Below are 27,424 nucleotides of genomic sequence, written 5' to 3' on the forward strand. Positions count from 1 at the left end.
ACAGTTGAAAGGGGGTATTTGAAGACCCCAGCAGCAAGAATTCTATTAGTACAAGAGATGAGGCATGTGTAGATGGTTTAAAAGTCATAAGTTTAGAAAATGTATTTTTGTTTTGTATTGGTTTACTTTTGCGACAGGATCTCATGCACCTAAGGCTGGCTTAGAACATATTTAAAGAGATTTATTTCAAGGTTTACATCATGCACTCATGGAATTTGAAATGTGTAGACTTGGTGGTTTGATGAGAATGTCCCCCATACGATCAGTTGTTTGAATATTCAGTCCTCAGTTGGTGCCACTGTGTGGTTTCTTCTGGAGAAAGTGTATCATTTGGTGTGGGTTTTGCAGTTTTAAAGCTATATTCTATTTCCAGTTTACGTTCTTTGCACCCTGTTTGCTGTTCCAGTGTCCATGTCTGCCATCTGCTGCCAACATTTCCTGTCATGGTGGACTCTTTACCCTCTGCAACTTAAAGCTCCACTAAACACTTCCTTCTTCAAGTTGCTTTGGTCATGGTATGATACCACAGCAATAAAAAAGTGACTAAATCAGAGGTGAGGTCCGTAGGCTGGAAGCTCAGATAAAGGGTAATGCTATAATCGTTAGGAAGATCTGCTTTTGGAAAGCTGAAATAAAACAATGGACCGATTGAGTGAGAGTTCCATTCTTTAACTAATCTCTTGGACAGAATGTCTTGTTCAGTGCTTGGATCATTCACTTAGTATGGTGGCTTAGCTGGCTGACATATAAATTTATCACAGCATGTTGTCTGCAAGCAAAACATACATATATGCATCCTACTGTTGCTGACACTGCTGATGAGCTATGCGGTTAAATGATTCCAAAAGGTTTTCGCAACACAAGGGTGGGGAGCAAAACCTAGCAACAGCCCACACTGTAATTCAAGTGGAAAATGTTATTGATACTGTCTTATTTTAGCATGCTGTTTTAATTGCTTATTTTTATGAATCTAAAATGTTTTTATGGCTTATAACATGTTTCTGTAGGGCCTTAATTTTCTCAGCAGTTCATTCTTTTGCCATAAGGTTTTCAGAAATTAAATGTGGCAAATGAACTCCCCACCCCCCGAAAAAAACCCACAAATTCTTAAAGATAACAGTATTTAACAAGTTGCTAATGGCTTTTTAAAATTTTTTGTCTGAAAACTTTAATGATGAAACCAATGCTTTACACAACTAAGGCATTTTTAAGCAGATAGGGACTAATTTTACTCAGGAAAGAAATTTTTGAGAAACTAACATAAGGGTCCATGATTGCTGAAGAGTGATACACTGGACTCAAATAGTCCGTTAACGCAAAGAGTGTTTCATCCTGCATGCCGGGATCTCCCATTACCAAGATAGCGCGACAACCAAGTGAGCTTGCAAGCCTGATTTAAAGCACATTAGGGGATTTCTGAGTAGGATTTATCTTACTCCATCTCTAGGACATTCCATACTGGGGCAAAGAGGCTGGAGAGTGAGGTCTGGAATCTGTTGCTGAGGAAGTCGCTGAGGAAGTGTGGGAACTATTGCTGACCCATTGTCCTTGCCTCAGGCCAGATGGTGGGCAGTTTCTGAAGCCTGGACCTGCTTGGACTTACCCTGTCCTGAACTACCAATTTGAAACCTGTCATGGAGTCAGCCTATCCTTCTCATTAAGTGTATGCCATGTTTCTGCATTTGTATTTTATTTCGACAGCAGATTGTTGGCTCCTATGGCCCTTCAATGTCTTCACTTATTTTAGTTTTACGTGGTAGCATCCCCACTGTCCTTACTCTGCTACTCACAGAGCTTTATGTATTTTTATGCTTGGTGATGCTAGAGTCACATGATGACTGGTGTATTATTTTTATTTTACTTTGTACTTAATATTAATGCTTTGGGTGAGCTGCAATTTGTAAGGTCTAAGGATACAACTGCCTGTTTCAAGCTTAGCCTTTCTCCCAGGGTAATTGCTGTATTTAGTCCTTTCTATATGCTTTCCCTTCTTTTTTTCCTCCCCTTTCTCTCTATTATTCTTAGTTTATTTGTTGATAGTTTTTGTCCTTCAGCTCAGATTTATCCTCTTTCCAACTGCATTCTTCCTTCTCCCTCCAAGTTCCCATTCTACCTTTGGTCTCTACTATGTATTGTAATGCTAAATTCTATATTCCAAGGAAACCACGTTTTCTCAAGTTGACAAGCTTTTGTAGTGTAAACTTTGTTCCTTGATTTAAAACTATTGGTTAAATAACATTGGCTACAGCACTGGAGGGATTGGCAATAGTGAACCTGGAGGTGGAAGCTGTAGTCAGGGGAGTGAAACCATGAGGATGTGGCCAAGAGAAACACTGAGTATGTGGGGTACACCCCTGGAGAGGTAGCCAGGCCTGTGTTAGAGGAGTAGATTAGGGATGACTCCCCAGTAATTGTCAAAGCCAAATAAAATAACCATAGTATGAGTCTCATTTCTTTGTAAGCTAGTCAAAGACAAGCTTCAGTTGATTGTATTACATACCTTCAGATCTTTTTTAGTTTAACGGTGGCTGCCTGTGTTGGACTAGGTCTTGGAACTAAGCACTGAAGAAGGAATAGATAACAAGTGGCCGTATTACCCAGACAATGACTTCTCTCACTTGAAAGCTCTCACCAACTATTAACTCTCCTAGACAGGCATGAGCCCTTGAGCCCCTCCCCTATATTTCACTGAATTTTGATGGGCTGTCTTGTGTAGACTCTGTGTCCTATAGTTGCTGTGAATTCATGACTGCTACAGCTTTGACATGCCCCTAAGACAGAATTTCATTGTCCATTTCCCATTGGCTTCATTTTTTATACCCTTTCCTCATCCCGTATGCTTTGGGAACTGATTTACATATCCCATTTAAGGCTGAACATTCTGCAGTCATTTCTTTTTAGCCATCTCGAACATCCACAGATCTCTGCATTAACTGCTGTTCACTGCGAATACTAGCATGTTTGATTGAGGCTGGGATGCTTGTTAGTATAGGGCATAAACCTAAGTATTTAGAAGGTATCTTGACATGTCCACTTAGTAAACAAAAGTTACAGTTTCATCTCTAGTGCATGTAATTTACCCAAGTCTGAGCCTTTGACTAGCTCCACAGTACTGGTGTTGAATTACTTTCTGTGGAGCAGGCCAGTGATCTAATTGGAAGTCAGTTGGTTATCCCCATAACAATTATGCCACTAGTATACCAGTTTGCTTGGAAAGTTGGTATTACAGCACACTATGTTCAGAGCTGAGAAAGAACACTGCTGACTTTTCCCTATCTGCCAACATAACAGCTGCTGTCACTGTGAAGGTTAACCAGGTGCAAGGATAATAGTGAGGTGTGTCTTTATCAGCAAGCTCTTTTGGGGGCTCATGGGTCTTTCTGTCCAACAACTCCTATGGAGGTATCGCACTTGACTCTGGGATTAATAAAACATGGCTTCTGTGACATTATGTGTGCATGATGGTACTTCTGTTCAAACTCCCCCTGTCCTTTCCCCTTTTCTCCCCTCTCCTTTTCTCTCTTCTGTTCTTTTGCCTTTTCTTCTTTCTCATTCTCTTTCCTCCTTTTCCCTACCTTCCTCTTCCTTCTTTTGTATTCTTCTCCTCTCCCCTCTTTTCTTCTCCTTCACCAGAGGTTCATTTGTTGTCAGCCGGTTTCTGCCTTGTCCAGTTGTGCCATTGGCAGGGGGAAGAAAGTTTGCCAATGGTTGTTCTTCTGAGGGAATATGAAAAAACGAAACAAGCAAACAAACAAAAATACAGAGAATATTTTTTGAACTGCATAGATTTCCTACTCTCCCTGGTCTAGTCCTCTCCATCCTTATGGCACATAAGTGGCTTCATAACCTGCAGGTCTACTTGATAGACCCTTTAACTCATTTAACGTTGGCAATACCAGGATTTAGAAAGAGCAGAGAAAAAGGAGAATGACTAGCCCCCAATTGGGTTTTTCCAGGAACTCTTAATTATTTTCAAAGGGAGACAGGAAGAATACCTCACTCTGGGGGTCAAATCAACCATTTATTGAAAATGTCTCTAATCTGCCATATCCATTATTTACAACCACGCTGTTCCTGGATGTAATATAATGCTACTTATATTGTAGCTATTCCATATGAGCCAGGTGCTGGTGATATTATCTAGAATCGATGTCCTAAAAGGACAGCATGAGGCACAGTTCTTTTTCAGTTCATATTTGTATTGTGTTTATGAAGACAATGATTCTCATGGACAAGATAGGAGCTCCGGATGGCCATTTTATATCAAAGCATTGGAGGAATTAGCCATTGTGCCTACTGATACATATCAGCTTCCGGCAGCATTGATTGTTCACAAAGGGATCTTGTGAGCTATTTGGAATGCTGCCATTGCTGGGAGCTCCTCCTCCCTTTCATGATACATCTTACTATTTAGATGCCCACTGCTTCTGAGCATTTCATAGAATGCCAACCTTTCCATGTATTGGCTATGGGAATTTGAACTTCTATCTGTCCAGAATGCTTTTTGATAACTTAAGGTTTTTATTAGTATCTTGTAGTTCTGTTTTCTGCTTCTTCCCTTGGGGTGTCTGGACATCGCTGTACAGCAGGTGGGACAGGATGTATCAAAGTCAACAGTGGGTGGCGTAGCCAGGGTCCCAGGGTCTCAGTGTTTCTGCTCTTCAGTGTTACAGGTCTTTCACAGGACAGCCAGTAAAACAGCGCTCTCTCTCTCTTTCTCTCTCTCTCTCTCTCTCTCTCTCTCTCTCTCTCAGATGGTATTCAACAAAACAGCTTGTGTTCTTTCTTCAGGGTGAAAAAACTATATAAACCTTGGAAAGCAGGAAGGAGTTCTACTTAGGGAGAAATTTCATTGGCTGAGGCTTAAGATAAAGAGGATTATTCCTCATTTGCATGAAGAGGCACTACAGGAAGATGAACCTGTAATTTCAGCAAGGATTTTGTGACATTCCTCAGGTAGAGTGTGGAGGCTTGGGTCCCTGAGAAGAGGAAGCCCTGCTGGGAAATGGAGTCCTCCAATTGTCCCTGAGCTGAGGGAAGTTGTTGGGACATGGAAGATGATGATGACCTCTAAATAACAGGATCTCCCACATTCTTTTAAAGTAAAGTATATCTCCAGGCGAATGTTGCATGTCTTGTGACCTGAGCTTGGAGCCAGTGCATGACCACAGATGTTTCCCAGGAACAGTTCTCTGGTGTGTGCCCAACTGTCTACAGTGTAGTCATCTCTCCACTTAATTAGGAGTTCCTTTGCCAGGTGGTTTAGAGTTAGAACTACATTTCCTTTCATTTTATTTTCGTAGACTCATCTTTAAGACTAAAATACATGCCCGTACTATTGCCAAAGCTCTCAGTAATGCTTTGTTTTTAAACCTCCATCATTCAGTCCTATGATATTACACATCACAGTTCAGTTATCTCTCTCTAGCACACACCTTGACACAATTTGTGCAGTCACTGGCCACTTGCCCTTGACCATTTGCAGATGTTCTGAAGTAGGCATTGTAGCATCCCCTGTGTGAATCTTTCATATAGATCTGCTCTGCTGGCTCTGGGTTTCCTCTTCCTTTCCTAAAAGGAAACATCTGGTCCTGCCTGCAGGAGTTTTGTGTCATAATTATTCTGTTGTATCAAAATTATTCTTAAAACTTGATATTTTGTTCTAGCTTTTCCAGTAGCATCATTTACTCTCAGGCTTCGCATCTGTGCTGAGATGACACAGGTCTCTGTGTGTCCTTCTCATCTCTCTGTCCCATGCTGGCTATGTTCTTTTGTCCTTCAGCCTTTGAACAACTCACAATACATTTGAATGTCCAGTGGTGATACCATATGCACAGAGCAGATGTCATGTCCAGGTCAGTAAATTTGGGTGGTTCCTCTTGGGAAGGAACTCATTGTATAGACAGCTAAGAACTCATGTTCATATTTTCACTAATTAAGTAAAAACTGGATATAAGTGAACTATCCAAATTCCAGTGTTATTAATAGGAAGAAAATCTCTTTTACATAGATTCAGATCAATGTCTTATTATCATATCATCAAACTTAAAGAAAAAGTATGTATCAACCCAAGGAATACTAGAAACAAAGCAAATTAAACTTTGATTTTGAAAAAGCACCTCTGTCTTAAGAGGATTCTAGTTGTAAAACAGTTGGGATACAAAATACTGAGAAGCAATCTGTTTTACATTCCAGAAACTGAGGAGCCGGAAGTAGAGAAACCCTGCCTCTTGTTAGCAGTCCTATGAGGCTAGCCAGGCCTCTCACTCCAAGACACCGATTACAGAAACAAGCAATGGTCAAAGCAGAAAAGATTTTATTGGCATATTAGTGAGAGGGGACTGTATAGGGGTCCCAGGCGTTCATCTTGCATTTACTGATAGGACCTTCAGATTTAGAAAGAGGAAGAATAGAGCTAGTAGTAAGAAGTACCCATAGGTAAGCAGTCTTGCTCATGCTGTGGGTTTGCCCACCATTGTCTCTGCTTGGGTCTTGAAAGGTGGTACAGTAAATTATTAAACTATCAATCATATCATCACTGAGAGAATCCAGTCCGTTACTATGACCCATGCCAGCAAGCATTCTGCCTAACATAGATGTTTATTTTCATCTTAGGGTGGTTTGTTCTTGGCATCTAAGATGACTGCACGTTTAAGACTGTGCCTTCACCCTAAAATGGGAAAGAGACAGGTTAGGTAGACGGACACCCTGGTGGTTTCCATGGCCATGCTGGCTTAAAGAGAGGAACAGACAGAATGGAGACAAAAGTGGGAGGTTTTCACTGTGTGTAACTGTTGCTCCAAGTGAAGAGTCACTGCTTCATAATAAAAGCAGCCTTTCAGTAAGGACGCACAGACCTTAACATTCTGTTATTTTCCTAAATTCATTGACTGGAGGGGCAGTGAAGAAAACGATTTTTGTTCTTAAGCCCAAGGCTATTGGGATTGCCAGAATCATTAATCATTACTACCCACTAGATAGCCACATATGATAAGATACAGCATATTAAATTGCTGTAATTGTACTCAGTTTAGTCTGTAGAAGGAGTAAATATTATTATTATTATTATCACTATTACTACTACTACTATTATTATCATTATTATTATTTAAATGTTTTGAAAATATTCCTGTTTCAGTATTTGAGTTTTATAGATTTTTTGTGCAGACTGTAGATTTGCTATATTTATGGCATTGTTTAAGAATAACTGTGCTCACTGATGTCAAGAACCCCATGCTGTAACTGATGACTTTCCAAAAAACTATTGACAACAGTTACTGTAGACTGCTTTTGAAACTTCATTCTCAGCCTCTAGTCAGCACATCTCTTCACACTGTGGTGGTCCCTACTTCTTTCTGTCATTGATTCTACTCTGTACACAGGAGCCATATGAAGAGGGAAATCTCTACATTATTAATGAGTGGGTAATAACTCTTACATTTATGTGTCTTCAGAAAATTTACATTGAATATGTTACTGAAGTCCTAGCCAATAGTAGGGACACTATAGTGTTTCTTACATTCTGATATTAGAACCACTTGTGGAAAGAATTAGGTCTACAAAGTGGATTCTGAATGTGTTTCCTACCAATTTCCTTGGAGACTTAGTTCCAGGCTATGACTAAGGATGACAGCCAGAGAAGGGAGAGAGGTTTGTTGTTCTGTCCCTCACTCTTCAGGACCTTCACTCAGATAAAGCCAGATCTGTGGCTATGCCTCAGAAAAGGATTTCAAGACAGAGAGAAGCACCAGAATGTTTACTAACTTAAGGATACTTACTTTAGACTGATGCTTGGGCATTCAGAAAGAGGACATTCTTTTGTGCCTCCGTAGTGGCTGTGTGTTAAAGTTAGTTTGTTCAAAGGATGAGATTTGCAACAAGGTTTAGAGATTAATTAAGCAAGTTTTACAATTATGTAGAACAAAACCAACCAACCAACCAAACAAATAAAAACCAAAAATGAGACAAGTGGGTTTACTTGCTTGGAAGGATAGTGGAGAAAATCATTCTTAATGAATGTTCTGTTGTTCATGAAGTGGTTTGCTGGTTTTATGAGGTACTTTGATTAGCTTAATGGGTGAGAGAGGATGCCAATACTGTTAAATGTAAGGCCACAAATATTCTGTCTGTCTCTGTAATCAAGCATAGTTAGTTGATTTTAATGTCTCTGAGATGTGTTTTGGAAGATCCCTTTTTATCAGCTCTGTTAAAACTTTAGACATCCTGTCCCACCTCAATTTTCCCTGCATGTTTTTATTGAAGGTTGAAGATGTAATGACAAATCAGATTGCAAGTTTTCTTCTGCTGGAGAAAGGAGTCATAACAAAATTTAAGCTGTAGAATAGTGCAGTCTGATGCATGCCTCAGGAAGTGACTTCCTCTGAAACACAGGCTGCAGTGAGGTAAGGGCAGCATTATCCTGAGTGAGGGGAGAGAGCCAGATCCTGACTCCTGTAGTCCAGTACTGATTTGCTGGTGCTTAGAATTTGGGTCTTGGTAATAGAGTCAGTGAGATGTGATTAGAAGTAACCAACACCCTGAGGGCTTGATGCTGCTGCTGTGTTGAAAGACAAGAATGAAGAGTGATTTGAGTGCGTTCAACGTGGTTGTGATCCTTGGAGATGATTGTTAGCTTGAAAGGACTGAATAATGATGGAGGCATTATTCAGGGTTATTTATATTAAGTTAACCTCTGGACATGCCTCTGAAGGGTTATGTTGACTGTTAATAAAGGTGGGAAGACTCATTCTTATAGTAAGTGACACTTATGTCTGGGCTTGGTCCTATAATTCATGGAAAGGACAGTGAAGGGACTTATTTCTTCCTTTCCTACCAGAGGACACAATGTAACCACTTGTCTCAGGCTCACAGCGCTGTGATTTCCTACCATGATGGTCTACGTAGAACCTTGAACTATATGAGCCAGAAGAAAAGCAACAAACACTTGCTTTTGGCAGGAGATTTGATCATAGCAATAGGACAACTATCCAAAACGGTGATACATTTAATGGAAGGGCGCTTGGACAGAGATGGGGTGATGGAATGCACTCAGTTTCCAATCCTGAAGAGACATCTTGTTTTGTTATCTAGCTATGGTCTTTACACAGTTTATACTAAAACATAAATATACTTGAATAACTGTTAATTTCATAGTCAATATTTAATAAAACCATTGAATAAATATATAATCCGTGCTCTTAATTTAGAATTCTTAGAAAATATGTGATTCGGCAGTTAAAAACCCAACTTATTGATTGCCTCATTGCTTGCCTAAGTTGTAGACATCTTTGTTTCCTTTTTCATGAAGAGAAAATTGGACTGAAACTCAGTCTGTAAGGATGCTCCCTGGTTGGCTATTGAAGGAGACATTTATTTGTATGTTTTTTCTTTCGTGGTTGCTTTCTGCTGGTTACGGCTGCTCTGCTGTTGGGAAACTGATGCAGTATCAATTTTCCAATGTGTTTTAGTTTTTGCAAAAAAAAATGTTTTCAATTGTTTTAAATCTATTTTTTTATTGTTTATAGAAATCCTTTTAGGTGTTTGGAGCAAAGAAGGTTGTTTATGAAATGTTTTTCTTTTGCAGATGGTAACATTTTTGGGTTCCAAATGGAACCACTTAGTTGAGACATTAGTAGAAAAATACCTCCTCTGAAGCCTTGAGAATATGAGAATTGGTGACACAAATTCTGTCATGTAGGGCATCCCTCCTGACTCTGGGCTTTCAGCTAGAGAGGTGGGCCAGGAAATATTAGTTCCTTTTGGAAAGCTTGTGTTAGACTGAGGCTGTCCTTTGTCCGTTCTTCCACATTGGTTCCTACCTAAGTATATCAGCCAACTCCTGGCGATTCAGCCAAAGCTCACATAGGATTGAACTAAACAGAACAGATTTCTTTATTTAAGGAGTACAGCTGTGATCACTGTGGTCTGATCCTGACTTAAAGCATGGCAGGAATTTTTTTTTTCCGGAGCTGGGGACCGAACCCAGGGCCTTGCGCTTGCTAGGCAAGCGCTCTACCGCTGAGCTAAATCCCCAACCCCTAGGAATTTTATCATGCAGATGCAGTTGTTCATAATTTTAAGCAACTTCAGCTTGTTAAATAATAAAGTCTATGCTTTGAAAGAAGTCATTCAGTTGTTGATCCTGCTGCAGGGATGTTTGGTAACCGGGTTTGGGATGGTATTTAGTTTTTATTTTTCCTTTGGTAGTGGCTTAGTCTCAGTGCTGGCAGATAGCATGGAGGACTTTATGTTCTTGTTCCTATACTACATGATACACACTTTATCTGAGTAATTTCCTAAGCACATTAAGGCATGTTGGTAAAAATTTAGTTAACTCCATAAGAAAAGCTCTTGAGAAAGCATTTCAGATCCTTAAAAAATCCTCTGACAGATGAATGTATGCATTTATGGAAGTAAGCACTTCAGCAGTATAGTAAAAGTGAGGGATTGGTATCAGCTTTAGTGTTTATTACAGAAGTAAAAACAAAAGAACTTACATAAATTAGTGGCTCCCAGATTTTCTGAATGTTGTTTAGATTTCTAGTTATATACTACAAAAGAGCATAGAGCTTAAGAAAGCATGATGCTAGAAGGATATATTCATTAGCTCGTTCTTATATTAGTTATTTTTCTATTACTTTGATAAAATACCACACCCACAGAAGGGTTCCTTTGAGCATATGGTTGTAGCAGTATCATTCAGTGAAGCTTTTCTATTGCTGTGATAAACTAAAACAATAAAGTCAAAGGAAGGGAGTATTTGAGTTTATGGAGCCAGATGAGGTAAGATATGACAAGACAAGATTCTATCACCATCATTGCAGGAAGCATGCCAGCACTCACAATAACTGGCAGCAATCAGGCATGGTGGCTGGAGCAACAAGCTGAGATCTCTCACATTGTAAAACCTCTAACATGAAGGAAAGAGAGAGGCTGGGGCGGGGGAGGGAGGGATGGAGGAAAGAAGGGAGGGATGGAGGAAAGAAGGGAGGGATGGAGGAAAGAAGGGAGGGAGGGACAGAGAGAGAGAGAGAGAGAGAGAGAGAGAGAGAGAGAGCTCTAGCAGTGGTGACTCTTTAAACTCTCAATGTTCATCTTCAATGACTTACCTCTCCAACAAGGACACAGAACCCAAGCCTCCCCAAACAGCTCCATGTATTCCAGAACAAGTATTCAAATGGTAGAGGCTATGGGAAAAATATCCAGTGCTATAGTACTACCCCAGCAGGTCCTGAACACAGCTAACATAGCAAGAAAGGTTCATTTGGCTTACAGTTGGAGGATTTTAAACTCAAGATTATAAATGCTATTGCTTTGGTCTCTGGTAAGGAAATGGCTGCTGCTGTCACATTATCATAGGAACAATTGCATGTGTCAGTGGTCATGCCTTGAGACAGTAGTAGAGAATGGGGAAGGCCAGGCTTTCTGCTTTTATAACAGTTTTCTTATAGTGACTTTGGATATCAATAGAACTATGAGGAGGTCATATGTAAATTATCTTCTTGTTTTTTTAAACCTGTGTGTGTGTGTGTGTGTGTGTGTGTGTGTGTGTGTGTGTGTGTAGCCTATGTACAGCTTAAAGGATAACTTGAAGAAGCAGGTTCTCTCCTTCTACCATGTAGGTCCCAGGAATGGAACTCAGATAATTAGACTTGAGGCCTTTTCCACCAATGCCCCAATTCTCAAATAGTGTCTTGAAGGCTTTTTATGTATGAATAAATGTGTAGGCCATAAGTTTGGGTTTGTTCTCCAACTAGCTGTACCAAAATCATTTTCTATCATAACTTGTATTACCAACCTTAAGAATATCTTTTTGGACTTTAAAACATTATCTTAAATCCTAAACAACTTAAGCTTACCTGTGAGATTATCACTATCTAGTCTTCGCCCCATTAGAGAACTGAGAAGGAATACATGTTACCTGACTGTGCAGGAAGTGCAGAGCAAGCAGCTTCTGCACTGTACAAAAGACAGAAGCTGCTGCCTGCCCGAACAGTCATCCAGGGCTTCTCTGAATCCTTGGAGCGTCTTCTTCAGCCTTCTGGCCCAGGATAGTTAACAAGCTTTTTTTTCTTGTTTTGAAGCAGGAATGTTGAAGGAGTTGCCTAACTTGTCCTTGCAAAGCTTGGCATTTAACTTCCCTGCATCCCATTTGTCCAGTTTGGACAGAAAACTGTCAAGAGTTGAAGAAAGGGCAAAGGCTCCTTGCCAAGTCACTAGCCTGCCTCATGGAAGCAACTCAGTGTGGAGTGCTTATCATCATTTTCTCTTAGTAGACTGTGGGTGCTGCCAGGAGCGGACGTCTCTCACTGCCGGGAAAAATCTTTAAATGCCATATTCTGTACATCTAGGTTTTTCAAGGCTTTTTTGCAGATCTTTGAGGTTTTGAATTAAGATATACTGTCTGCCTACAGTATATCTGACTTGCTTGTTTCTAGCAATCTCCTATTTGCTTAACTTGGAAAACATCTATAGGAGGCTAAATGAAGCTTGTTTCTGTAATTAATTGAACTACAATCTAACACGAGCATAAGTTTGATTGAATAACTATTAACTTGCATTCTTATTTTTCCTAAATAGTTTGTAATAGTAGCTTTCAAAAGGACTAGAACTTAACATTGCGTTTTTAAGAGTTATATAGGTACAGTATCTTAAACAGGAGTTGAAACACACACACACACACACACACACACACATACACACACAATGTTGTAACAAAATGTAACATTAAATTTGTATCAATGTACAAAGTCCATACGAATGTAAATTTTTGGCTTGTTGATGTTCTTTGGTCTAAAAGTATATTCAATAAATCTATTCTTTTAACTTATATTCCTATTTTCCCCTTTTTCTTTTCATCACCTTTCACCCCTGCCTCCCCTCTTCCCATTTCTTCTAACATTAGACAGGAGAGAAAGAAGAATAGAAAAAAAAGAAAAAGAAAAATAAATCCTTGAATCTAACTTTTCTTACTTTGTTTCCTTCTTGACCGACATCATTAACAACTCACCCACTTGGAATTGACCAAAAAACACCCACCCCACCACTTGGGAACCGAGAGTTCTCTTAAAATTGCCTTCTGATGTCCAGGGCATTAATTTCTTTTTTAAAGAAAATTGGGATATTGGCCAGTCTTAAGAAAGCTAGTTGTAACACTTCTTAGTCTCTACTGCATCCCCAGTGCCTGCACTTTTTGTAGACAGGATAAGTTTGGTGTCCCTGGTTCCTGCCTGGCCACAGGAGGCAGCTTTCCTAGGCTCCATATTTTCAATGCTGTGAGTAACAGCTAAGGGCATCCCCATTTATTTTTTTTGGCACCTCCCCCATCCCAGGTCTCTATGTCTTCCTGGAGATGTCCCCTACCTCCTCCCCACCTCTGGCACTTGTGGATTTCCATTCATTCTCATGGCCATCAGGCCATCTCCCCTATCTATCCCCATCCACTCCTCTCCTAATCCCCTCTTCCACTCAGTTACCTCCTTCTATCTGCCTTCCAACCATTCCATTCCCACTTACAAGTGAAGTCAAGCATCCTTGTTCATGCCTTCCTTCCTGTCCAGCCTTCTTGGGTTTGTGGAGTATATCAGAGTTATGCTGTATTTTATGGATAATATTTACTTATACGTGAATACATGCCATGCATGCCTGTTTGGTACTGAGTTATTCCACTTGGGATGATATTCTCAAGATTCATGCATTTGTCAGCAAAATTCACGTTATCTTTGTTTTGTTTTGTTTTATTTACTTGCACTGTGAATTGAATGTCAGGTTGTAGGTAAGACTGTGTATAACACATGCATATGTGCTTTTGTTTTTGCATTATGTAGAAATGTAATTCTGATTTGTGTTGATGAATAATTCAAAAAAATTTAAATATTCTGGATGTACCGATCTTTGAAATTTTAGTTGAATATCTTATACAGACAGCATGGGCTACAATGAACCTTTGTACATTAAAATTTGAATTTTATGGAAATATTTATGATTTATATGAAGCATACAATATATACATAAAATTATTAATTGCATTATTTTATAATTATATTATTTTGCCTGGAGTGCAAAATATTTTGTTCGAGTGTGGAGAAATTTATTACGAAAGTGGAGTATTAATGCAGAGTGAAGAGGAAACAGGGATAGTGAAGGTGGAAAGTAGAGCATGTAGACATGAATGTATGCACATGCTTACTCATTCATGTGTTGCCCCTAGCTTTAGTTACATTTATTGTCACAAACTGTAGTTTTTCGATCTTTCTGTTCTATCATTTATTCTTCACTAAAACTTGGCTGAAAGTGCCAACAACAACCATGCCTCAGTGAGTGCTATGTTGTCTTAAAATTTCTTCTAGCAATCTAATTAGTTTATCATTTTAAAATTTAGCATCATTCTGATTTTAAGACATGTGTAGAACATAGCTAGGTTCTTTACCATAATTTAATGTGAATGTCCTGTAGGCCAGTTCTTATGAGAGTGCCTGTTGCCCTCAGAAACTTCCTAAGTATAGTCTTAATGATTTGATTTGGGCGTGCCAAGAACTGTGAGCACCTCCTCCTCTGGGTTGGAGCACAGGAGTGTTGCTATAAGGGAGCAGGTTGAGGTAAGCCATGAGAAATAGCATTGTTTCATGGCCCCTGCTTTAATTCCTGCCTGCAGATTCCTGCCTTGTGCTTGTGTCCTGACTTTCTTTCACGATAGACCGTGTATGAGTTTTGTAAGTTAACTAACATTTTCCTTCTCCAAATTGCAAATCATGGTGTTTATCACATAGTGAAGCACTAGTTAGAGCAATCAATTTACATCATGTTTGACCAGGAACAAGAGAAAGTGGGCTGGGACCAGATCAGACCTTTAATGGCTGACCACTAATGCCCTGCTTCTGCTATCCATGAGGCTCCTCTTGGTCATTCTATAGCGTCTCTGAACAGCTTTGAGATCCAGGCACAAGTATTCAAATTATGAGCTTTTCAAAGACATTCTAGATTCAAACCATAAGAAATACATTGTGAAGCCTCTTCATAGGCAACAAACTAAATATCTTTTTCTTTATGTCTTGAAGAGATATCAACTCAGGAATTAATTGGTGGGGGCTGCCTTGACTCATGTGATCATCAGAGGCTCAGAAGTAGGAGTTGCCATATTGTGTGTGGTCTGAAGTTGAGTTCCTTGGTCTAGGAGTTGCTGGGAAGTGTGAGGTGGACTAGGTATGGAGCAGGGAACAGGGGCAGGGACTGTGTGTAGATAAAGGATGGGATGTTGTTGGGACCCTGGAAAGAATTGGGTCATTTTATTTGGTGGATTTTGGAGTTCTTTGTGGCTCAGTTTCTTAACTGAAGGGTATGTTTATGGATTGAAATATTTATGAAGTGTCAGTAATAATAGAGACAGGACTGGATTCTGCTCTTTCATATCCAATATGGGTTGATGTATGCTGTTCTTTGCTCACATGTAAAGCAAGTAATATATGAAGAACAATAATTCCAGAGAACTGTCCAAAGTCATTTCTTTATGATAACCTTTTAAATAACTGCATGGCAACCACAACATTGTATAAAATGGGGTGAGTCTTTTCTGTGGGATTCTTCATGCATTCATTTGGGTGGGTGTAGGGGCAAATTTTCTTGCATCTGCTGGACTACTCAAGGCTTCCTTCAAATTCACTAATGATACCCTTTATCTTAACCTTTTCTATAAAAGTTCACCTGCATTTTCTGCCCACTTCTTCTTTCTGACCAAGCAATTCCTCTAGCTGTACTAATACGTGTGCATACATGTACACACATATAAACAAAGCTACACACGTGTACACATGTGTACATGTACATGCTTTTACACACGTGTATGTGAGTTCACACACATGCTAACACAATGCACACATGTACACACATGCATACATTCACACATACATGTGCACATGCACACAACACATACACACATACAGTGCACACATATTCACACATGTGTATACATGCATACAACACACACTATGCACATGTACATAGATACACTCACATGCTCACACATATACAACACACAAATATACATGCATTGTACACACACACATATACATGCAACCATACACTCATATAGGCACATGCATTTACCAGATATGCACATACATGTACATATACACATACTGATATACTCATATTCATACACCTATACACACATTCACAGATACATATACACCACATACACACATGCACACACCCTGCCTCAGTGTGATTTAAATTTTTCATTAATATTCTATTACATATAAATGAGCTGAATTTAGAGCTCCAAGGAAAGGAAACAAACTTTCTAGTAAGTATCAATAATACCACTACATACTTATCAAGACAAGTAATATGCAGGTTATCGTCATGTTATATAACTTGCTAGGAAAGTTATACCATGACAAATGTTTTGATATTAAGAAATTTATGATTGATTTTCAGTTTATAGATGACTTCTTTAAATTCAATTTCATTGCTACTTTCCTGACATTAAAGCCTGTAAATATACTTTACTTGCATAGATACACTATTCAAAAATGAAACATTCTCTTCAGGGTTACATTAATTTTTCTAAGTTGATTAAAGTTTGTCTATTGATAATAGTGTATTAAGGGCCAGTCATTTGTGGTAGTTGATTAATTTATTGGAAAAATGATAAGTTTTCTCATTTATAATTATTTCCTTACTTATTTTTGTCACTGCTGTGTTCAAGCTCAGCATATTGGGTATGACAGGAGAGCATTCCTCACCCATACTACCTTCTTAGTCTCTCATGAAGTTTTTAATTATGAATTTTGTAAAATCTAAAGTGAGATGTAGTATTTCTTTTAAAAATTAGATTATTTATTGGGGTCATTTGTACATGTATTATATATGTAGATTTCATAAACTGTGAAGAAGGTACCATCTCGTCAACTTCACCAATAATTGTATGTTGAGATATTATTGCAAATATTTCAGGTAGTCCACATATACTTTGGGTGGTGATCTCTCTTTCACTCTGGTATAGATGTATTGAAGTAGCCCATGTGACTCACCTCTTATGTCTGTTAGACAGCATAAGCAGGATGTAGAGAACAGCTTGGGTTATCTCTTTAGAATTGGCTCATGGGAGAGGTGGAGAGAAGGGCAGGCAATTGGTGGAGAAAGGCCTTAATAGTTCTTTTTAATATATTTTAACTTTTAAATTGTTATCTATTTTAGCACTTAATCTTATCTCTAGGACTGGGAATGTACTTCTCTTTGTAGAGTGCTTACCCAGCAGGCACAGAGCCCCAGGTTTGATCCCTTGGAACAGGCAATAGTGGTGCACAGCCGGAATTCCAACCTCAGCACTTAAGAGGTGGAGACACAAAAATCAGAATTTTAAGGTCATCTTTAGTTACTTGGTGAATTTGAGGCCAGCATTAGCTTTTTTCAGATCCTGTCTTTAAGAAGGAAAGAAAAGCAAAGCTTTAGTTTGTGTGTTTTAATTATTACATTGTTGTGAGAGCACTTCAGTGTTCCCATGTCCCCCTTTCACCTCCTCAATTCTTTTGTTATCAATATCTTTCATTAGTTTTGAACATTTGTCTCAGTTGAAGAGATGGTATGGAAGCATATTACCGTCTGTGACTTAGACTTTACTTTGTACTTTCGTTCCATACGTTCTCACAGATGTGACTTAAAGTGGCCACCCTTACAATATTATGGAGACTAGCTTCCCAACTCTTCAAATCCTCTGTACTTTCTCTGACCCACCCTCTCAGTCATCTTTCCTTAAAAGTTAGAATGCCATATATTTGGAATTATATAGCTATTTCAGACAATAAACTTCATTTATAATCTATATATCTAAACTTACTGAATTCTGAGGCTTTTACACTCATTTGATTTTGTTGCTGAATATTAGCTTATTTTATTCCATGTGTGTATTCACATGTTGAATGTCTTAACTGTCTGTTATGAACAGAATTGCTATTGACACTTATGGGCAGGATTTTGTGTAGGCACACATGTTCAACTTATTTGGATAATTGCCAGGTAACATGGCCAGCTGGTCATGCAGTGAAAGCATGTTTGGAACTACCACAGTGCCTTGCAGACACTGTCATTGAGTTCCCTCCAGCAGCGAATGAATATCTCCATTTCCCTCTCGGCATCTGGTGGATGGAGCTATGCCATCTCTCATTGTTTTACTTTCCAGTCTCCGAATGGCGCATGGTGCTGAACATTCTTCATACGCTTGCTTGCCATCTGCATAGCATTTTGGTTGTGCAGTCTTCTTATCTTGTACATATTCAAAATATTGGATTGTACTTTTCTGTAGTTTTTGGATAGTAGCAAACATTTTCTATTAATATGTCATTTACTTTGTAATATTTCTCCTGGAATACCTGTTTATGAAATCTAAGTTATCAATTTTTCCCTCATGGATCACTGCTTTTGGGTTTGTATTTTGACAGCCATTATCAAACACAAGAATGCTTGGGTGTTTCTCTGTTCTTCTCTAGGAGTTTGTCTTTGGGTCATCATTGTTGTGATAAAACACCATGACCAAAACAGACTTGGGAAGGAAAGAATTTAACTGGGTTACACTTTCACATCTTTGTCCATTACTGAAGGAAGTCAGGACAAGAACTCAAACAGGGCAGGGACCCAGCTAGAGGCAGGAGCTGAAGTAGAGGCCATGAAGGAATACTGCTTACTGAGTTGCTCCTCATGGTTTGCTCAGTCTGCTTTTTTTTTTTTTTTTTTTTTTTTTTTTTATTAACTTGAGTATTTCTTATATACATTTCGAGTGTTATTCCCTTTCCCGGTTTCCGGGCAAACATCCCCCTCCCCCCTCCCCTTCCTTATGGGTGTTCCCCTCCCAACCCTCCCACCATTGCCGCCCTCCCCCCATAGACTAGTTCACTGGGGGTTCAGTCTTAGCAGGACCCAGGGCTTCCCCTTCCACTGGTGCTCTTACTAGGATATTCATTGCTACCTATGGGGTCAGAGTCCAGGGTCAGTCCATGTATAGTCTTTAGGTAGTGGCTTAGTCCCTGGAAGCTCTGGTTGCTTGGCATTGTTGTACTTTTGGGGTCTCGAGCCCCTTCAAGCTCTTCCAGTTCTTTCTCTGATTCCTTCAATAGGGGCCGGATGCTTTTTTTTTTTAATAGAATCCAGGACCACCAGTCCAGGGGTGACACCACCTATCATAAGCCAATCACTGATTAAGAAAATGTCCTACAGGTGTAAAAGTATTTTTGAGTCTCCTGCCTCAGTCTGTTAACATAGGCCTAGTCCTGGAAGCGTCTAGCCTCTGTATATTCTTATCTAGGCCTCGAATGTTTTCAGCCTCTTCGATTTAACTGTTGAATGAGCTCACCCTTCCTAGTACTTTCTGAACTCTGGCTGGCTGGTTCAACTCAGCTGTTCTGGCTCAGAACTTCTCTCCACTGTAACTGATTCAATATGCCTTTTCTCTCAGCCTCTGACTTTTTACTCTGCTTGGTCTTTACTAACTTTGGTTGCTACTGGTAACTTGGTCTCCTACTAACTTTGGCAAGCCATTATAATCTAGCTCATTCTTATTTTCTGGCTTATTCTGTCTTCACCTGTGTCTAGCTTGTTTATCCTCTGCAACCTGTTTCTGTATAACTTTCCTGGTAAAACTCCCTCCCTCCCTCCCTCCCTCCCTCCCTCCCTCCCTCCCTCCCTCCCTCCACCCTCCCTCCCTCCTCCCTCCCCCCCCATCTCTCTTTCTCTCTCCCTCTTCTTTGCACTGCTCTCTTAAGTAGCGTTCCTTTTCTCTCCTCATTGAAGTGGGGCGTATTCTATTCTGTCAAATCTTCTGATTTCTCTCTGTCTGCCACTTAGTTACGCATCACTTTCAAAGATGGGCACTTCCTTCTACTAACTAACTTTATCTTCATTGTTTGGGATTAAAGGGTGTGCTAAGGGCTGAGATAACTCTGACCATTACCGTTTTAGTTCTTATTTTTATGGGTCTTTTGCATTGTTGACCTCTTCAATAATTTTAATTTTGACTCAGCTATTTCTAGAAACGCATCTTTTATTTTAGGTTTTCTAGCTAATTGAGGTAGAGTTTTTAAACTATTCCCTTAAAAGTTTCTAAATTTCTTGGTGTCTGTTATAATGCTTCCTTATTTTTCCTCTAATTTTATTAAAGTCATCTCTCTTTCTCTTGTTTAATTCAGCTAAGGGATTGGCAATTGTTTATTTTTCAGAGAACCAGGTCTTAGACTCATTGCTATTTGGATTTGGTTTGCTCTTATGTTTTCACACTTTTGAGATACACTATTAAACTATTTGTGGCTTTTCTGATTTTTAATGTAGACACTTAAAGAGATATAAAGTTCCTACTTTTTATGTCTTCCAAAGGACTTTCTATGTTGTATTTTTATTTTCTTTTATTTCCAGGATTTTTTAAAATTTCTTTTTTTAACTGATTCATCATTCAGTAGTGGCTGTTTAATCTCCATGAGTTTGTGTAATTTCTAGAAATTCTTTTGTTCTTGATTTTGAGTTTTATTGCACTGTGATCAAAGAGAATACATGGAATTATTTCAATGTTATATACATGTACTTTTAGTTTTGTACTGTGTCCCTAAATGTGGCCTGTTTTAGATAAACTTGGGTGTACTACTGAATAGAGTGTGTATTCATTGGAGTTTAGGTACAATATTCTGTAGACATCTGTTAGGATCTACATTGATTTTGGGTAAGAAATGAAAAGAAATAGACTTTCTTTTGGAGTACTTTAGACTGAGAACAAGCTTAAGCTTGAGTTCTCCCCACCTCACTCTGTCTTTCATCTGTCTGTGGTTTGCTGTCTGTGACCTGTTGCATGTGTCTGAGCTCTGTCTCTCTCTGTTGCCTGTGCGTTTTGTCTGTCTCTAACAAAGGGCTTTGCTCTGTATTTATTGACCTGTGTAGAAAACATAGTATGGGAAAGGAATGAGGAGTGCTTTTGTTTATTTTATTTTTAAAGGACATTTTTAACAGAGTTTTTATTAGGGAAGAAGGTGTTTTAGTGACCCCAACTGATCCAGAATAGCACTTAGAACTTTGCACAGCTGTTACCAAATTATATCCACATGTTTCTTTGAAATATTTATTGTTTAAGGTTGCTTTTAAAGTATTCCCTGTTGGCTGCTTTCGTCAAATGATTACCACAACACATAGATACATACATTCATTGTTCTGGGTCAGGGATGTGGGAAAGTGTATACATTAAGGTTAGAGATAGATGTTTTAGCTTAGGTTGTAAAAGCTGGTAACTTGGGAAATTGGAGGCTTAGAAAGGTTGGGTACATCGGTTTCCTAAAGGTGGGCTAAAGTTAAACAGCTCGAGCATGCAGTAGGGCAACAGGTTAAGTAGATACTTTCAAATGACCTCAAGGCATATGTTTAACTTTTTGCAAAGTGTGGCAAGAGTTTAGCCTCTTCCAAGTCAAGAGGAGTACTCAAGGTTGTTCAATGAATGAGGCCAACTAATTCTGATGTTTATTTCTTTGTGCAGATGACCTGTCCATAGAAAATGTGGAAGTTATGTTGGTATTATGCTTTTTACGAGACTGGGCTGCTCAGAGTTCCTGGTATATGTGTTGGGATTGTAATGTCTTCTTGGTTTATTGTTCTTGATCAGAATGGAGTGTGTCTGCACGTTAACTCTGGGTTCAGGTTTGCCTTCTCAGACACTTGGATAGTGCTGCATGCTTGTGGCCTGGTCCCGTTTGCTTTCTCATTTCCCGTCCTGGAAGGTAAGATATGCCTTTTGTAGGCAAAAACACCTTTTTATGAATCTATTCGGTTAATCTCAGTCTTAGGATTGGAAAGTCGAGGCCATTGATATTTAAAATTATTAATGAAATGTGTGAATGAGATTGCTGTCAGCCTGTGGATCTTCCTGCTGTTTGCCTTCATAGCTTTATTCTATACTTCAGTCATTATGGCTTTGCTTGCTTGCTCTGTGGTTTCTTGGCTGTTTATGCTCTCTTCAGTCCAAAGTGTTGTTTCCACTATTCTCAGTAGGGCTGATGTGGTGGGCATGAATCTTCTAACCTGCTTCTATCTGGAAATGTTTCTCCTTCTTCTTCAGTTGGAGCAGATCGCACTGCTGGGTTAGGTAGTCTGGGTTGGCCTCTGTAGTCTTTTAGAACTAGGACTGCATTGCTCACAGCCTTCTGAGCTTGTAAAGTTTCATTGAGGAGTCATCTGTTATTCCGATGGGTTTGCCTTTATATACGGTTGTGGATTTTCTCTTGTAGCTTTCAATGCCCTTTCTTTGTTCTGTATATTAAGTGTTTTTTATTAAGTGATATTCTATGGTGAGCTTCTTTGCTGTTCTTGTCTGTTAACAAGATAAATTGTACAGTGACTTAGCAATTATGTGAATTTATTTATTTTTCATATTTATAGGATTTCACTTTTGCTCATGGCTAGCCTGAAATCCTTTCTGCAGATTTACAGGGATACCCCTGCTTCTGCTCCTGAGTCCTGGGGTTAAAGTCATGCGTCATGCGTCATGCGCATGCTCTAGCAATTTAGTTATAGAAAGTTTGAAGTTGTAGAAGTGAAAGTGTTATTTATTTATTTATTTATTTATTTATTTATTTATTTATCTATTTATTTATTTATTTATAAATGGTGGAAGGAAATTTTTCTTAAATTGGGTGAAAATTCTAACATCTGGTTTGGATGGGTTTGCTTAGCAATAGAAGTGTGAACTGAGGACCATGTTAAACTTTCTATGAGTAGATGCTTTGCATATATGTATATTGGCACATGTGACCTGGGTGCAGTTTTCTGCATTCACCAGGTTTTACAGAACATGAATGTGTCATGAACAAATGTAACATTTCAACTATATTGGAACTAATTGACTTTTTAAAACAACCAATATAGCAGAACAAACTGTGTAACATTGAACATTGATAGTTTCTTACTTTATAAAGTTATGTTTTTTAACTTTTAAAAAGGTTGAATTGAGTTGTTTATCTGCCCAATAAGGCACCTGTTTTTAAGTAGCTATTCCTTTTGTTTTTCCCCATTTATTAATATTGTATTTTTCTCACACAATATATCCAGATTACAGTTTTCCCTCCTTTTATTCCTCCCAGTTCCTCCCCACCTACCCTCCCGTCTGGATCCAATCCCTTTCTGTCTCTTATTAGAAAAGAACAGTGCTGTAAGATATAGTAACCAATTAACACAGCAAAATATAAAATGATTAAAGAAATACTGTATCCTCCACGTTGGACAAATCAAACCAACAGAAGGAAAAGAACTGCAAAGGGAACTCAGCTGTTCTAACCCAAAACACCAAGCGGTGCATTGTTCTTCAGGAAGTGGCTGTGCACTGGCCTTGCACCCCAGCTAGTGCTTTTATTTACTCTCAAACTGTATTGCTTTGTCTATAGGGACAGTTTCTCCTTGCCCCTAGCTCTGTTATAACATTACCATTTCTACTGAGTTATAGCATTGGCTTGATCTTTATGTTCGCACATTTTTTTCCATGGGCACTGACTTGAGTACTTGGTTGACTCCCCACTCTAAAGTGGTCTGCTCTTCAAAAACCAGTCAGTGTGCCTGAGCTTGTTTCTTGGGTACAAGTTAGATGATGGCTTCAGGGTTGTCCTTGACAGGTATTTGAAGTGTACTGTATCTCAATGCAGCAACTTTTAACTCAGATCCAGATGGGCCCCTGGGCCCTTTTTAGACTCAGCCTCATCCTCTGCACAGTGCTTCATGAAAATTCCACCACTCAATTAACTGGAGCTGGCCTACAAGTTGAAATGATTTATGTTTTTATGTAAACTGTGCTTGCCTGGTCTAGGGTTTTGATTCCTATAGTAGCCTGAGCATAGGACTCTAGGTTAGCTAGTAAGCAAACAGGAAAGAGTGGTCACATGCTTTAGGTTATTACTTTAGGCCAGACAGCCTCCTTCAGAGGTCCTAGCCATCGGACAGGATTTATTCAGTCCCTCTCAATGTTTCCACAGGAATTAAATAGTGTCTGTTTGTTGCCCAGCAGAGAAAAAAACTTATTTCGAGCTTGATGGGGTGCCCCCCACAAGCCTTACTTAGAATGGGGGAGAGTCAGAGTGCCCTTCCCGCTCCCTTCTGTCCACTCCTGCAAATTGCTTCAGCAGCAGCAGCAGAGGCCTTGATGCTTCCAAAAGACACAAGCAGTAACCTGCAAGCAGGGGTCAGCTGCCTCAGTCTGCCTCCAGTGTCAGTGTTGGTACTGTGAGCCTCTCCTTTCCATCATGGTGACAATGTTCTTAGGACAAGTTAATATTTGTGCTACCAATACGCACTTTGTTCTCATCTTGATTCTGATGTCAGTGTGTGTGTGTGTGTGTGTGTGTGTGTGTGTGTGTGTGTGTGTATGTGTATGTCATCATTAGGTGTCGAGCCTTTGATTTAATTGACTTGTTTTCACTTAAAATAATCTTTTGTACTTAATGAGTTCAAGGTTTTTGTTTGTTTGTTTGTTTTGTTTTGTTTTTTAAACCAGGAATATTGTGGGAAATAAAATTTAGTCATCTGGAAGTAAGCTAATGTGTTTTGTTTGCTTTTGAGAATCTTCTCATGCCATTCTAAAGCTAAGATCTCATTTGAAATTTTACATATTTCCAATAATTAAGTAAAAACAGAAAGAAAACATTTACCATACTTTTCTTTTTATACCCTCTGTGCTATGTTAACCTACTGTGACAGCCTTTGTTACAGATTTCAAATTTTCTGCTTAATAACGGAAAGGTTTTTACTCTTGGATTTTTTTAGGTGCTGATTTTGACTACTTGAACAATTGACTGTGAAAATCATTATTAATAGATATAACAGTGAAAATGAATAAACATTTGAAAAAGTGAGACCCAACATGCAAAAGAAGCTAATAAAAATCATCTATTAAAAATAGTTCTTATCTCTAGTATCAGAAAAATTAAATATTTTGATACTGAAATAATTAACCAAAATATCTGTTCTAAAAAATTGTTCTGTTATTTTATGAGGAATCATGACTAATTAGGCAAATGAAATACCCAGCTGGAGAAAAGCAAGTTTTCCAAAATGTTGAGTTTCAGTCAGGGTGTTTGGAATGACATTGCAGCCTGGTGTCAGCAATTGTTCAGGGGACTAAAGCATTGGACTTCTACAGGGTGTACAAAATTTGAATTATAGCAAGCATGATTTTAATGTGACTCAGACCACTCCAATAGACAGAACAGCTTTTGGACTGAGTGGAACATTTAACTGTGGGTGTCCTGATAACTTTTTGTGGGGAGGAGAAATGTGGACTGATAGCTGCTTACTGCTTAAAGACAGTGTTACTGGACTTTAATTAAAAACAAAAAACCAACCAACCAAACAAACAAAAAACAAGGCATGAGGAGATCTCTCAAAGGTTAAGAGCACTTGCTGCTCTTTCAGAGGACTGGGTTTGATTCCCAGTACCCACATGGTGGTTCATAACTGATTACAACCAATTCAGACATAGCTCTAGCAGGCCTTTTTATTTCTCTCTCTGCTTTTCTAAAATCAGATTATATTCCAAAAACCATCCCCCAAAGTCTCCTTCCATATTTGTCCACTTCCTCCTCCTGAGACTGATTACCAAGATCCAGCTATCTACTGAAATCCAGCAATCAAAAGTCCCGTTTGGCTACCCTAATTAACATATCTAATTAAAATGAAGTACATCATCCTAACACAGACTTTCCCTTTCTACTTTTATAAACTGCCAATTGCCTGTGTGCTATGTCTGTCTGCTCCCTATCCAGAGGCTCTGGTACAAATATCCTATCTAGGCCCTGTCTCCTTTGTTCCCTCCCTATTCTCATCTTCTATCTCCTGTCACTGTCTCTTATTTCCTGCCCTTTGTCCCTCTGGGGCAAATGTCCTCTGTGCTGAGAACTTGACCTTGGGTGCCCTGAGCTGATACAGATCACTTCAGTAACCACCCATAACTCCAGTTTCAGGGGATCCAATGCCCTAGTGTGACTTTCTCCGTCACCAAGCATGCACACAATGTGCAAACATACAAGTAAGATAAAATAGAATGAATAGGCTAATTAAAAAGTTAGAAGATAAGTTCTGTTTTGCTTCCGCCTGTTCAACATTTCTGACAAGAACCATACTTGGCTGCATTATCTGTGATTTTGACTGAGGTTTGAGGATGGAGGTTTTCTTGTCCTTTTAAAATGTTATCACTTGTGAATAGTTAATGATATTTTATTATGTATGTATGTATGTATGTATGTATGTATGTATGTATGTATGTGTGTGTGTGTATTTATTTTGTTGTTGAGACAGTGTCTCACTATGTAGTTCTGGATGGCTTGGAAATCACCAGGTAGACCAGACCAGTCTTCCAGCTCACAGAGATCCGCCTGCCTCTGACAGTTTCTTGCTGGTATTAAAGGCGTACTACACAAAGCCTGTCCTAAACTTACTATAGGAGTTGTAAAGTCTTATTATTTGTCCTGTCCCTTCTCTTCCCTTCCCTTCCCTTCCCTTCCCTTCCCTTCCCTTCCCTTCCCTTCCCTTCCCTTCCCTTCCCTTCCCTTCCCTTCCCTTCCCTTCCCTTCCCTTCCCTCCCCCTCCCTCCCTCTTTTTTTCTCTCTTTCTTTCTCTCTCTCTCTCTTTCTTTATTTCTTCCTTCCTTCCTTCCTTTCTTTCTTTCTTCCTTTCTTTCTTTCTTTGTTTTGGGGATCCAACCCAGGACACAATTCCTCAGCCCTATACTTAACATACATTTCAATGTAGTGATAAAGATATATATCTTGATATGGAATATATCTCCTTAGCTTTTTATGTTGCAAATCTAGCTCTATGTACCATTAAATCTTTTCCATTTTCCCTGTACCCAGCCTTGGTAACTACCGTTCTACTTCCAATTTTTATGACTTCAATTGATAGCTCAAATAAGTGAACTTGGACAGTATTTCTTCATTGTTGTTGTTTTAATAATCAGTTTATTTCCCTAAACATGGTTTCAAGGTTCAGTGTGTTGAAGCAAGTGGGAGAACTTCCTTCCTAGTGAAGGCTAAATTAGATGCCATTGTTAGTGTGTATCATGTCCTCGGCACCAGATTATCTATCTATTGATAGGTATTGTGGCTGCTTCTGCTTCTCAGCCATTCTGAATGGCAAAGGAATACATGTCCATAGATGACTCTCTGAGAGTCCGATTCCAAGTCTTCTCAGGTTTATACACAGAAAATAGTTCTACTTTCGATTTCCCAAGGGACCTCTGTTTTCTTCCACCCATCAACAGTATTTAAAAGTTCTCCTTTTTCCCTCTTCCTCACTGACGTTTCTGTTTGTTGTTTGTTCTTGTTATTAGTTGTAGCTTTTTATGGCTATGAGAGATGAGTAATATGTGTATATTTTAAATTTTACTACATTTTTAAAATTATGTATGTGTGTATGCATG

The 27,424-nt window shown here is 39.0% G+C and overlaps 1 protein-coding gene across 2 annotated transcripts in view; it reads left to right on the top strand.

Annotated features, from left to right (window-relative positions):
- Positions 1-27,424, top strand: part of Prdm5 (PR/SET domain 5) — a 162,160-nt gene that overhangs the window by 17,038 nt on the left and 117,698 nt on the right.

Source organism: Rattus norvegicus, chromosome 4 (assembly GCF_021556685.1).
Source record: "Rattus norvegicus strain SHRSP/BbbUtx chromosome 4, alternate assembly SHRSP_T2T, whole genome shotgun sequence".
NCBI classification, from domain to species: Eukaryota; Metazoa; Chordata; class Mammalia; order Rodentia; family Muridae; genus Rattus; species Rattus norvegicus.